Consider the following 6,000-nt stretch of genomic DNA (forward strand, 5'->3'; position numbering starts at 1 on the left):
CAATAGATGCAACAAAAACAACCATTATGCCCGTTGCTGTAAGAACCAAGCGCAACAAAGCAAGGTCCATACAGTAGATGAAAGCGAGATAGAGGAATTCAATGTAAATGTTGTGTCTGAAAACAAAAAAGAAGAAAGAGACTGGATGTTGACACTAAAAGTGAACGACATACACATTCCATTTAAATTGGATACTGGAGCACAAGTTAATGTGATATCAGAGACCGCTTTTAAGAGAATTAGACCCAGACCAAAGTTACATGGAATACAAGTGAAAGTGACCGGATACTCAGGTACTGATATACCAGTGAAAGGAAAATGCATTGTCAAAGTAACACACAAGGACAGAGAGCACATGCTAGCATTAATCGTGGTGCCAAAGGATGTGCAAGCCATACTAGGTTTAAAAGCCTGTGAGAGACTGAACCTGGTAAAGAGAGTCCTCGTTGTGGAAAGCGAAGGAGAGACAGTCTATGATGAACTCATGAAAGAGTACAAAGACCTATTTAAGGGTCTAGGCTGCATTCTAGTAGAACACACGATCAGAGTAGATAAAAGCATGACACCGGTCATACATCCATGCAGAAAAGTTCTGTTTGCTCTTCAAAAGCAACTGAAGGCAGAGTTGGACAGGATGGAAAGCCTGAACGTGATTCAGAAGATAGATGAGCCAACTGAGTGGGTGAGTTCCCTCGTCGTAGGGGACAAAAAGAATGGAAAGCTCAGAATTTGCCTGGATCCAAGAGATCTAAACAGAGCAATAAAGAGAGAGCACTTCAAGCTTCCTACACGTGAGGAAATCATGGCACAGTTTGCAAATGCAAAATATTTCAGCAAGTTAGATGCGTCCTCAGGATTTTGGCAGATGAAGCTGGACGAAGCAAGTTCAAGACTGTGCACGTTCAACACTCTATTTGGCAGATACAGATTCCTAAGGTTACCATTTGGCATTGCCTCAGCTCCTGAAGTGTATCACAAGACTATCCATATGATCTATGAGCACCTGGAGGGAGTTGATACATCAATGGATGACATCATAGTATGGGGAACCACGAGAACTGAGCATGACGAGAGACTGAAAAAAGTGCTGGAAGCAACAAGGAAAACAAACCTGAAGCTGAATAGAGAGAAATGCCAGCTCGGGGTGACAGAACTGACATTCGTGGGAGATATCCTTAGCAGTGAGGGCATCAAACCAGATCCCAGAAAGGTGTCCGCCATTGAGAATATGCCAAGGCCACAATGCAAAAAGGATGTGCAGAGGTTTAATGGAATGATCAACGACATGGGTAAATTCATATCCAACCTCTCAGAAAAAATAGCGCCACTGAGAAGACTAACTGAAAAGAACATAGAATGGGAATGGAATCATGAGCATGAGAAGTCATGGAGCGATCTAAAGAAACTGCTCACAGAGGAACCAGTTCTGAGGTTTTATGACCCAGCGAGACCCATCAAGATATCATCAGATGCATCACAGAGTGGGCTCGGTGCCGTTCTTCTGCAACAATATGACTACTGGCAACCTATTGCATATGCATCACGCTCAATGACAGACGCGGAGACGCGATATGCTCAAATAGAAAAGGAGCTGCTCAGCATCACATACGCCTGTGAAAGATTTCACCAGTTTGTGGCAGGACAAGCAATCAGTGTAGAGACTGACCATAAGCCCTTGATTGCATTGTTCCAAAAGCCATTAAATAGCTGTCCGCTTAGAATACAAAGAATGATGATCAGGCTGCAACGCTATACACTGAATGTTGCGTACACACCGGGTAAGCTGATGTATACAGCAGACACGTTGTCCAGAGCTGTTGACCCAAGTGAGCCCGCAAACACCACAATGGATGAAAAAGTGAACGCCTACGTGGACATGATCACAAGTGCACTGCCCATAGCAGATGCAAAAATGGAGCTCATAAAGACTGAGACAAACAAAGATGAAACAATGAGACGACTGAGAAAAAGCATCTTGGATGGATGGCCCAACATGAAGCAAGACTGCTCACCTGATATAGCAGAGTACTGGAACTGCAGGGCGGAACTATCAGTGGTCGAAGACATCATCTACAAAGGAAGTAAAATAGTTATCCCAAAGAGTCTGAGAAGAGAGATGCTAAAAAAGATCCATGGAGGACATCTGGGAATCGAAAAGTGTAAGAAAAGAGCACGAGAGGTGATGTACTGGCCACGAATCAACCAAGATGTGACAAATGAGGTGTCAAACTGCACAATATGCCTGAAATATCGAGCAAGCAATCCGATAGAACCACTAAAGCCACACCCAGCACCAGACAGACCTTACCAGAAGGTAGGCGCTGACCTATTCGTATGTCAAGGGAAGGACTATCTTGTCATCACAGACTATTACTCCCTGTATCCAGAGGTTGGTAGACTGTACACCACCACTGCAGAAGCTGTGATAAGAAGTATGAAAGCCATATTCTCCAGACATGGCGTGGCAAGCGAGGTCTTCACAGACAACGGACCCCAGTTTAACAATGCAAATTTCCGACACTTTGCCAAAGAGTGGGACTTTGTCCACACAACGTCAAGTCCTCACTATCCACAGTCCAATGGACTAGTGGAAAAATCGGTCCAGACAGTGAAAAGACTGATGTACAAGGCAAAAGACAGTGGAACCGACTTCTACCAAAGCATGCTTGTATACCGCACAACGCCGCTCGAGTGTGGTATGTCACCAGCCCAACTCCTGATGGGACGTCGGCTAAGGTCAAACCTACCCATCCCGGAGAACCTCCTGAAAACAAAAGAGGGGGAGAAAGTGAGGAAGTTCAAAGAACAACAGAAAGAAAAGCAAAAGTACTATTATGACAGAGGAACATAAAACCTACCTGAACTCCACACTGGTGACCAAGTAAGGTTCAAAGACAAAACAAACACATGGACTCAGAAGGGAACTGTCCTGAGTGAAGTTCAACCAAGATCATACACCATTCAGACAGATGAGGGTGCTGTTCTGAGAAGAAATCATCGAGATCTTCTCATGGGACCAGCCACAGCAGGTCAAGAGACTGATACTGTTGAACAACCTGATCACATAGCTGAGAACCAATCATCTGAGGCAACAACTCAGATTCAAGGACAATCAATCAGAAAATCCTCAACACACATGAAGCCTCCTGAGAGACTCATTGAGCAAATTTAAGGACTATTGTTATAGAAGGAAGTAATGTTATCTTATTCTTTCTTCAAGTTCTAGTGTATTGACATATTTCATGTGAACACACAAAGCAAGGGTAAAAAACCTTGATCATGATAATGATAATGTAAGTTCATTAAATGTTGTTAGTTAAAAGTAAAATACTTTTGTTTTAAGAAAGGGAGATTTAATGATATCAGCAAATAGTGATGATATTTGTCTGTGTTTGATTACTTATGCCTTACAGCATATTTGTCTGTGTCTTTGATTGCTTGTGCCTGAGCAGCAGAGGTCATGTGACACAGACAAACAGGCTGACAAGCTTTTACTTTCAGTTTGATTCTAGATGCATCACAGCATAGTGTGTTCTGTAAAGGCTGTTAAAAAGAGTTGAATAGACTTTAGATTAAAACAACTTTCTCTTTCATAAATGAGTCATTATTGAACCCACAAAGAAATCAATACAATGAGTACATGAGATAAAAGGGAATAGAAAGATATGTTGAAAGGCTGAGATGAAGTAGATGGAATGGGAGAAGGCTTGTGTGGAGTATAAGCTCCATCATGGCTAGCTGGGCCGAATGGCCTGTTTCTGTTCTGTATATTCTTTATAATTTTATGTAAAATATATCTAATTTAAAATTATGGCCTAGAAATTCAGTTGCCTTAGTGCCGCTTTTGAGGCGCTAGAGGGACTAGCGCCAGAGTTATGGCCAGTTTAAAAATTCCCTGGGGCCCTAAATCGGCGCTGCACCGGTAGCGCTGCGCCGGCACCGATGACGTCATCGGTGTGCGCAGCGTCCCGGTTGCCGTGGTAACCCGCCCGAACTCCGAAATTGAGTTGCGGCCGCCTCGCCCGTGGCAGCCGCAAGCAACGTTCTGTCAGAGGTGCCTTACTCCAGTTTGCGCCGGCGCATTAAAGGCCCCGTGGCGGCCGGCCACTTTCCCGCCGACCGCCTGCCCGCAGCTCCCTCCCCGGACTTCTCCCCACTCCCCCCCGGAACAGATGCAAGCCCGGCACTTGTCCGAGGTGCCGGGCTCATTTTTAAGCTGATTTGCGCGGGCCGCGGCCGGGTGCAGGCAGCTCCTCCTTAACGGGAGGAGGAGGCCTGCACGTCCCCAGCCTGCCGCACCGCATCGGGTGCCGCAGCGCCGGAAATGCGGCGCGAAACGGCAGTTAGCGCCGATGTACCGCCGCAAAGACCCTTCAGTAGCGCCGGCAGCCGTTTGGGCGCGGCACTACTGAATTTTTGGCACGCGCAGGGGGACTTAGCGCCGGCACTAACTTCCGGCGCTAAAGCCCTGCCTACGCCAGAACCCAATTTCTAGGCCTATATGTATAAATATATAACATTGCACACTTAAATGTATCCATTTCCTCCCTTCTCACTTCCAGTGTACAAGTGTAGCATTTTATTGATGCTGTAACAGCATTAGTGAGCTTGCAGAGTGGTGCAGGTGGTGCAAAGTAACCACCTAAACACACAATGTTATATTATAAGAGTTAAAATAGTTCACAAGTGTGGAGTAAGCAGCTAATATTCCCTTAATTTTGTCCCTCAGTCAGTTGTCCATTAAAAAACATCACACAAGCAAAGTTAATTTGAGTAGGTGATCACTAACGTAGTGACTGCTAGGGCCACCAGGAAGCACTAACAAAGGAGTCAGCATCCAAGATTTTGATTCCAATATGATTTGAACCTTAGAGCTGGGAAAAGAGGAGGATGAAAGAATGTGTAAGTGTACAGGCGATATGCACCTTCTCAAAAACTAACTATGAAAAGCGAGCACAATCAATTAATTTCTTTAGACTGTTTCCCTTTCTTGCTCCTAAAAAGCTCTTCATTTTAAGGAATTTGTTTTTCAGCTTTCTATGATTAAACCAGACAGAACTTGACTAATCCCACCATTCTGGAACTGTACTGTATAAACCAGCAATGTTGTAAAACAAGTTTGTTAGTAGGCCCCAATTGAAATCCAATCTCGCCTGTAAAATTAGATTGAGTAAGTCTACCTAAGTTGATATCCTGTTAAGAGTATAACCAGTTTAAATGTAGTTAACTAATGAGATCCACAAAGGGTAGACATGTTCAAATGACAGCCAAAGCTGAATTTAAAAAAAATTCCTTTATGGGATGTGTGCATCACTGGCGAGGCCAGCATTTATTGCCCATCCCTAATTGCCCTTGAGAAGGTGGTGGTGAGCTGCCTTCTTGAACAGCTGCAGTCCGTGTGGTGAAGGTACTCCCACAGTGCTGTTAGGTAGGGAGTTCCAGGGTTTTGACCCAGCGACGATGAAGGAACGGCGATATATTTCTAAGTCAGGATGGTGTGTGATTTGGAGGGGAACTTGGAGGTGGTGGTGTTCCCCTGCGCCTGCTGCCCTTGTCCTTCTAGGTGGAAGAGATTGCGGGTTTCGGAGGTGCTGCCGAAGAAGCCTTGGTGAGTTGCTGCAGTGCATTTTGTAGATGGTACACACTGCAGGCACGGTACGCCGGTGGTGGAGAGAGTGAATGTTTAAGGTGGTGGACGGGGTGCCAATCAAGAGGGCTGCTGTGTCCTGGATGGTGTTGAGCTTCTTGAGTGTTGTTGGAGCTGCACTCATCCAGGCAAGTGGAGAGTATTCCATCACACTCCTTACTTGTGCCTTGTAGATGGTGGAAATGCTTTGGGGAGTCAGGAGGTGAGACACTCATTGCAGAATACCCAACCTCTGACCTGCTGTTGTTGCCACAGTATTTATGTTGTGAAGGAATAAACAATATAACCTATTCAGGAAAATACACCATTCTATGAAAGAATTCTGGCCTTATTAAAGCACGGCAAACTGGAAA

This window comes from Somniosus microcephalus, chromosome 5 (genome assembly GCF_052327205.1).
Source record: "Somniosus microcephalus isolate GS21.2 chromosome 5, FLI_Smic_1.0, whole genome shotgun sequence".
NCBI classification, from domain to species: Eukaryota; Metazoa; Chordata; class Chondrichthyes; order Squaliformes; family Somniosidae; genus Somniosus; species Somniosus microcephalus.